At 30.6% G+C, this 9,233-nt stretch overlaps 1 long non-coding RNA gene across 1 annotated transcript; it reads left to right on the top strand.

Moving 5' to 3' along the window:
- On the top strand, nucleotides 8,689-9,227 carry LOC104732574. The gene is made up of 3 exons (XR_758898.2): nucleotides 8,689-8,834; nucleotides 8,943-9,051; nucleotides 9,142-9,227. It is a non-coding gene; the product is annotated as an uncharacterized LOC104732574 (long non-coding RNA).

Raw genomic sequence — 9,233 nt, forward strand, 5'->3', positions numbered from 1 at the left:
TTTTTTTAAACTTTTGTTTTTTGTAAAAAATAAATAAAATTTTTAATTTTTTGGTCAATACCGGTCAACATTGGTCAATGCCGGTCAATACCGGTCAATACCGGATTCCGGCAAACAAATCATCGGAATTAGATGGTTATGGTGTTGTACACATAACTCATGTTTGTTTATGCATGTCCTTATGTAATGACAATAGTTCATGTAGCTAACAAAACATTTATATTGTTTGTATGTGTGGCTATGTGTTGGCCAATACTTGGCGTAGCTGGCAAACATTTTTCCAAAGAATAATGAGACTATAATTGTTATAGCCACCTCCTTCACTTGCACAACCAGATCCTTGACCATCACATTCTGTTAATCACTCCGTTTATAAAATGTGATGTTTTTATGGTTAACGTTATACTCTTAAATGCTAGTAACCCGGAACGGAACCAGTGATATGAAGCAAGCCCTACGGCAAATCTAAGTTAAAGTTCCAACAAATATTTCAGAAACGGCTGAAAAGGGAAACATACAGTAGTTAGCATATAAAAAGATAAGTGGCTACTTTGTTTATAGATTTCTGGTACAAAGGCACTGGATAAAGCTTAATAAGAAAGACACTGGACAGAATATATTCACTACATTAATTTAATAATCACACATACACGGATAACAAATCATGAGGAGCCTACTTTTGAGCTTTTCGAAAATGATCACGAGCTTTTGGTGTTTCTCTCTTATTCTGCCTTAACACCTGACAAGTGTAAACATCATAATTAGTATATATCTTATATAATATGAGAAGGTTTTTCTCAACTTTTGCTAAGAAGATGACACTTGGCCTATTATCTATCTAACACCTGTACATTTTTATTGTTTGGACCTAATTAACTAAATTCATTTATACTTTGGACCTAATTCACTAAAAGTCCATAAAACAAAAAAAAAACTCTTAACATTTCCTTCTTCTCTTCTTCAATTAGATCCTCCCAATCTAAACCCACCATTTATCAGTTTGTGGTTTCATCCTAGGAACAATTTGATTATAGGTTATTTTGACATTATAAAAATATGTTTCAATCTTATGTATGATTCACAGCAAGAACGGATTCTAAATTATGTAAAAAAATTATTTATGGGTTTCCACTCTTATAAATGATTCATAAGCAAGAAAGGAATCTAAATTATGTTAGATTGTAGATGTTTACGTGTTCTCAAAATTCTCTTATAAATTCATAAAATTTTGAGTCAAATTTTAATTTCTGAGTATCCATTACTGGGTTTAGTTTCTGGAGTTTAATCCTATATAATCTAATGGTGGGATGTTTTATGTAAGTAATTTGATAATTGCTTACTTATTTATTCCCTATTAGATATTACCAATTTGTTTTCCATAATATTAGAATTCAATCAGTTTTCCATAAAATAAAATTTGAGTCCCTAATTGCTCTCATTTTAAGAGATTTTTTCAGTCATGATTATTTAATTTCAGTCATTAGGTTCCTATGAAGAATTATATTATTTTTATATATTTTTCATATTTCAATAGGTATTCTCGAATAATTTTAAATATTTTTTTGCAGGTTATCATGTTTATTGTTTGCATTAAAAATGCATCAGAAAAATATAATGTGAGAATGTTTGACAAATTTACTTATTCATTAGAGTGTTTATGTATGTATTTCCTAATCTCCATGGACCGGTCCGGCAATTTTGGATGACCTATGCCAATTTGTTTTTAAGAAACCATTTTCATTATAGTAAATAAAATAATAAGAATAGTAATATAAAAAATTATTTTCATAAGATAGTTTCTAAGTCCATAAACCGAAATATGTTCCTTTTGCTTGCTCACATTTTTTTGTCTTTTCAATGTTTTCATATTCATTTAAATATTTATACAAATTGGATATATCTACATGAAAAATATATGTTTTTCTTATATAAAACTTGAACTTATAAGAAAATATAATAATAACTGAACTTATAATTTTATTTTTTTCTACATAAAAGAAAACAAAACTTTTGGTCTAAAGTATACTCCAAAAAATTTGATGCCATAATGCTTGGCTTCATTTGCTTACCCTATGGGTTGGGCCTCGGTCCGGGCCTTGAACCATATTTTATATTTACTCTAGGGTTGTCGTGTTTGTTGGTTATATTAATACTACTACATCATGAAAAAATGAACTATCATGATTTAATATATTCAACATCACTACAAGAAATATGCGTATTTTTAGCACACGAAAAAACGCTATCATTTCGTTTCGATAGCGATTTGTAAATGTTGTCTTTGTCGGTGCCATCTTAGAGGGTGCACATACAATATCATTTTTTTCTTTGCTATTATTTGTCTCTCTATAATAGTGAATTATTATCGCTATATTAAGATTATTAGTAGCATTTTAAAATTACTATATTATAATTAACAGTGTATAAAGTAGACTAAAACTTCTTCTTATAAGACGATGCATATGAGTCTCTCCATTGTAAATTTAGTTTGTGATGTTACTATCATATGCTTAAAAAATCATGTTGTTAAGATTGTGATGTCTTTTTATATCATAGCATGATATGAGTTGCATTTTTCTATATTAATTAATTTGACTTCTATAGTTGTGACTTGTGAGTAATATATGCTAATTGTATATTGGTATCATTTTTTAGGAATCTTAGTATCAAATAGCTTTAGATTAACCATCTTAAAAATAAAAGATCAACAAATATTCTCATAACATTTTCCACTTTCACATATAATATTTTACTTCCTAAGACACTTTTTTATTATGATATTTGATATAATAATATTCTGCGGTTTTTCTTCTACGTAGCTACGAGAAAATAAATATTTGTTTTATTCAATTGCATTTATGATAAAGCTAAAAAGACAGATCTAAACAATCATTTCGGCGATGGAACAAAACTATTGCATTTTTATACTACACCAAAACTTAGAGTAATTTTTTATAACTTTATTTACTTGGATTCATTTTCATTATTAAAATTTCGTAAAAAAATTTTAATTTGTATTAGAATGTATAAAGAATAAATTATATTGAGGGATGTGATTGCATTTTTTACCTCACCAAAAATTAGCTGGTAAAATATATTTATTAAGTTCATTGTTGTTTACCTAAATTTCATATTTAGATTGTATTCATGTAAGTTATTTTCCAAAATTTTCATGTTTTTGTAGATGTCAGTGGTAATATAATTTGTGCAAACGCAAGAAAGAAAATAAAAAGATGGAGAATGCTTAATATGTCTTGAAAGTCTAAAGGGAGAAAAAACCATAAACACACTACTATGTAATCAAAAATTTCTCTACATGTTGAAATACTCTAATACTACATAAAAAAGGAAAATTTAAGTAACACTAAACAAAAGAACCCAAGAAATATTAAAATGATCAGTATATTTTAAAATTCATTAAAATAACAATTGCTGAGTAAACGAATAAAAGAACTATAATATCCAAATTACTAAAATTCAAAAACAATGTAAGCTAAATCCGTGTGTAGCACGGAATGACTTCTAGTATATATATATATAAGGGGTGAACAAGTATGCATAACGTATGAATTTTTATCATGGATTACGGGGAATAACAAGTATGTAACCATGAACACAAAGTTTCCGATCAAAGTTTTATAGTGAGAAACTGTGAAAACAATTTTATAGTGAAAAAGGTATGCATAAGAAGGACAAGTATGCACATAAGTCATGAACACAGTTGCTGATCAAAGTTCAGCGATTCTCTTCAATATAGTTATTAGTGGCAATATTGGTGAAACAGAAATAAGAACAAGTATGCATATAGGAGCAACTTAAGATACCGTAGAACACTACGATACCATCTATAGAATAGACTGTCCAAAATTCTTAAACGAGAAATTCTAAGCTCGCATTAGATAATTAACGATTAGGAGGTTTGGAGGTTAGGATGTAGTTTATGATTTATGGTTTTTGGTTTTAAGAAGACAATGTAATTATATTATTGACAATGGTGAACAAAATAATATATCCATAAAAATGTGTCTTTTTAGTTCAATTTTTTTATTTGTGGATACCGTGTATATTTACGATTATTTTGAACATGTAAAAACTTCTCAATTCACCATTGACCTTGGATAATTTTTTGTTTGATAGTTATTTATGACTTACTTACCAAACCACAAATTCTTTGATAAAATAGGTTTGTACATGTTTTGTATATGACTAAACACAAGTAAATATCCATTAACAATACTGTAATTGATCATCAAGTGATTAATGAACAAATGATTAACTACAAATAGAAAGTGTACAATATAATAGTTCATCTAAAATATAGTAATATGCATATTAAAATGTAGGAAAATAAAATCATTACTTATTGTGTAAAAAGTAATAGATACATTTTTTTGATAATAATCACTTAAAGTGACAATTCCAAAAAAGAGAAAGAAAAAAAATCTGAGCCATGTCATATTTCATAGAAAAGGCTGCTAGAAAATCTCATCTCAAAAACAAGCTCTAGAATTCAAAGAAAAGATGACAGATCCATAAAAGAGACATAAAGCAAACTTAGTCTCAAAAGAATGTTATTCAAAATACAGATTCATCACAAAAAAATCTAAGTTCAAAAGGAGGGAGTATCATTCAAACAGTAGAAAAATTCACTTATACATATGACATAATTAAATTGAGATTTATGAATAATAATAACAATTGTCGTATTTTAATAGCCTATAAAACTATCAAAATGAAAATGATACATATTTAGAAATTGAAAACTTAACAAAAATTAGCTGTTTTTATTACATGTTATACAGTATTTTATATCATTATAGTTCAAAAATACATATAGAGATGAGTTTCTCAAACATAATATATATATATATATATGTAAATTTACATCATTATTAATTTATAATATTACTGGGATCATATTTTACATGAGAATTCAAAAAAAATATATTATACTATTATTTTCTCGAGTTTTGTTAATCTTTTCATTGACCCGACTGAGGCTAACAAAATTTATTAATTCAACTGCCTTTAACTTCCTTTTTGTCCTTTATCTGTAGAGTCACAAAAAGATCAAAAATTCACTTCTTATAGGGGCAATTTGCCAACTAACAAAAACACAAAAAAAACAATTAAAAATATAGCATAATATTTTAAAAATTAGATTAATAGGATAATGGGTATGTAAAATGACTATTTTGGTGAGATGATTTGGTGATAGTGGTGGGTGGTGTCCAAGGTTGGTCGGAAGTGGTAGTCGGTGGCCGGAGATGGTTGTCACCAATGGTGGTCTTCGGTGGCTGGAGATGGTGGTCATCGGTGGTCGGAGATAATGGTCAATGGTGGACAGTGGCTGGAGGTAGTGTTGGTGGTAGTGGTCGGAGGTAGGGTAGTGGTGGCCGGAAGTGATGTTGATGGTGACTCGAGGTAAGGTGGTGGTGGTGATTAGAAGATATAGGAAAAAGACAAAAGGGGTAAAATATGTTATTAATACATATAATACAAAAGTATATGATATATACATGGTTAGTATAGTTAGTTTTAAATTATAGATTTTTGTTGGTTACACAGTCCAATTCCCGTTTCTTATATGTCTTTTTAAAAAAAAAAAAAAGATTAGCTCAGACGATTTAATTGGGTGGAAAATTATTTACATACAATACACTGTGCAGAGAGATACATGCTTGGTGTACCAAATAATCTATACTTACATTTGTATTTCTAGAGATAAGAGATAAAGAGAAAGATGAAAATTCCTTCATGTCGATCTTGTCGTCAAGGTACTTCTCAAATCTGAGCAGTTTGTAAAAAAAAGCCACATCCCTATAGTCATGTCTGATCATGCAACGCATAACCCAAAGGAAAGCTTCTACTTTAGCATGTAAGGAAAAAAGACTACATTGGAAATTGGTGGTTCCCCTAGTCGGCAATGAATCCTGAAAAAGCATACAAAACCTGCCTGCAAACCGACGCTTGCTTTCCAAGAACCATCTACAAAACAACAATATCCCGAAAAAATAATTGGAAAGGGTACTGTACACACCCCTGGCGGGTAGTCTTGAGGAACTGGTTCCCGAATTTCCTAGGCAGCCTCAAGCTGGGTTAACTGCCAAGCTTTCTTCTCTGACTCTATGCCAAGTACAACACCTCGAGAGCATTTATGTCCACATTTTCAAAAATCTTATCAAAGAATTGAGGGAAAAGCTGAGGCAGGAATGTCTTTGAAAGCTAAATGCAACAAAACAAACGTTTTACTTAGTTGTCCCGCAAAACAAACCTTTCATCGACCGGTGCACAGCCTGCATCGATCGATCCACACCCAAAACCGGGATTCCAGTTCATGGGCGTTACATGAACAAAGGAAAAGAAACAACATGATAGAAGCAGCAATGGGGTTGAGCGGGTATAACAGTTTCATACTCTCTTTTCTAGTGAAGAAGCACACACAAAAACTAACCATCAAGAAGGACATCATCATCTATTCTTTTATTTAGTCCTATCCTTGACTATCTGAACCATCTCCCACGACTCTCTTATCTGAAAGCGCTTGTTTTCTAGCCTTAAAAGAAGGCACAACCGAGATTTACTTCGTCTCACATCCAATTCATCTCTCCTCCTATGGCTCGTTCGAGTAGCATCATTAATAGAGGTCTTAATACTAGAAGCAGAATGTTTGTTTCTCTATGAAGCAGCCCACATGGTGTGTGGGATTTCGTTTAGATGGTTTTGGTTAGCCTTATTAGGGTAGACCCTCTTCTTCTTCATATACGAAACCGTAGTCTTCCGAATGTTAGTGTCATCAACACTGCCTTCAGCAGTGGATCTACTCCTTCCTTTATAAAAAGAATTGGAGCTAAGTGATAAAAACTTTGCCTTTTCTTGACGTTATGACCTAAAGCAGTATCTAAAGACAATATTATGTGATAGTGCTGAAGCAGAACAACAACTGTAGAGCTACCAACTTAAGTCACCTGAAAATTGGGGCAAACACCTAATGCTATTAATTAGTGTAACGCTTTGAGCAAGAAGGTATCACAAATCCAACAAAGAAAAAAATGAAAGAACGAAACTAACTTTTTACCATCTTGCAGCCTAAAAAATAGTAAAGAGACAACCTTACGGTTTGATAAGAAGAAGAAAATTACCTCCATGGAGAAGATGGAAGATGTGATAGCTACGATTTCAGAAGATAGTGGAGAGACAACCCTAGACAAAGAGCGACTGCTAAACTTTTGAAATGTAAAAACGAAAAAACAAACGACCGTTTTCTTGACTCACAAAGGAATGAAATTTTTTTCTTTTAAGTTTTAACTTGATTCAGTGGTTTTACTTTCCAGGTTTTTTCAATCGAGACCAATAAAAACAAACATTAAAGAAAGAAAAAGGTAAAAAAAAAACTTGATGTACATGTAACTTCTTCTCAGTATTGGTGTTTTGACATCTCTACTTCAATCGTAAACTTGATGCACATGTAACTTGCTTCTGAATATTGTTGTTTTGACATCTCTACTTCATTTGTAAACTTGATGTACATGTAACTTGTTAATTAATAGGGAACAAAATAGGCAATAAAACTGATTTTTACCATGTTTGTTAAAAACATTTTGGCATGATTTATGTTCGTATCTTCTCCACAATTCATCATGGTAGCAATTAAAAGGCACAAAATATAGAATTGGTGAAAAAATCCATATTTTTGGTTACTAAAAATTATTTCTACGCTTTGGGAATGAATACGTACATTAATGTTGAAAGAAATATAGGACACAGAGAACACTATCTACCACCCGGAGTCAGAGACAACGAATGAAGTAGAGATGTCAAAACACCAATATTAGTAATTATGTAAACACTATAAAATTAGACATTTCCATTACAAAAATACTGAGTTTTGTAATTTGGATTCTGAAGAGCTATATAAAAAATGATTCTTTAAGCAACAACCAAAATGTAAAAGTTTACAAAGATAACCAAATTAACCACGACCAAACAATAAAACGTCTTATGTCACTGCTAAAATTATCAGATCTCATGTTTACAGAAAATATATCATTTATTAAAAGTTACGATCGTCACTTGATCTTTCTCCAATTTATCCAAATATCTCTACTGATCTTGTTTTCTATTAGATATGATAAACCAAAACGAAGAGATGACATGAAGAAAAAGATACATTATAGACAATGTAGTGATTTCTAACTTTATATAAGGCAAGTTATATTCCATGTATAGTGAGATCTTCATAACTATCTGAACTTGGAATTGAGCTATAGAGTATGTTCAATTTGGTGGTGGTTAATAACAATATGTTCGAGAGAGATATGACAAAGCATGATGATTCCTAGGAATACAAATATTAGTACCTCCGTTTTTTAAATTTGTTGATGTTTTAGATTTTAGAATATATTTTTTAAAAATTTATAAGATGTTTTCAATTTTCAATACAAAATTAAATAGTTTTTATTAGTTTTGTCAATTACTCTCAATAAGTAATCAAATACTCCTATAAAATACGGAAGGCATATTATACTGTACTCTCAATTTTATTCTTTTCAAATCTTTCAGTATATTTGACAGAAAATAAAAATAAAATATTTCAGTATATAGTTCAATTTCTTAAAATACTTGCCAATTTTTATATAAACATTTCTTTTTTCTTAAACTACGTAATAAATATGAACTGAGTTATCATTAAAAAACTGAGTTAATTTTAATTAAAAATCCCACTACTAGAGAGCTTCAAATCCGCACAGATCTCTCTGTTTCGGAGCAGCTTCACACGCTCCAAAGCTCATCACCGATCGATTCTTCCAATGCTCCTCCTCCTCTTCTAAACCGTAAGTACTTTTTCAAATTTCTAGATCCCAATTTCCTCAGATTCGCTCTTTCCCGAGAAAATTTTTGAAGAGAGAGAGAGATTCATCCATTTTTCGCGAAAATAACAGATCTAGCAAAACTCTCGCATCACTCATGGGTTTGCTTTCAAACCCTACCCGTTTGGTTCTCATCTCCACCATCTTCTGCTTCATCTTCGTTTCTTCCATCTCCGCTCAGGTATATACGATTTCATTTTTTATTTTTTTTCTTCCTCCATTGATTCCTCTTTTCAAATTGATTCAATTTTGTATAACAACCTTTACTTAGGATTCGGTGGTTGAGAATGAGAGACAAGAATCAGAAGGATCTGGTAAAGAGCTTGGTCGTCGTGGAATGGTAAATTTTTTTAAATCTCGATC

The sequence above is a fragment of the Camelina sativa genome, chromosome 12 (genome assembly GCF_000633955.1).
Source record: "Camelina sativa cultivar DH55 chromosome 12, Cs, whole genome shotgun sequence".
Lineage (NCBI taxonomy): Eukaryota > Viridiplantae > Streptophyta > Magnoliopsida > Brassicales > Brassicaceae > Camelina > Camelina sativa.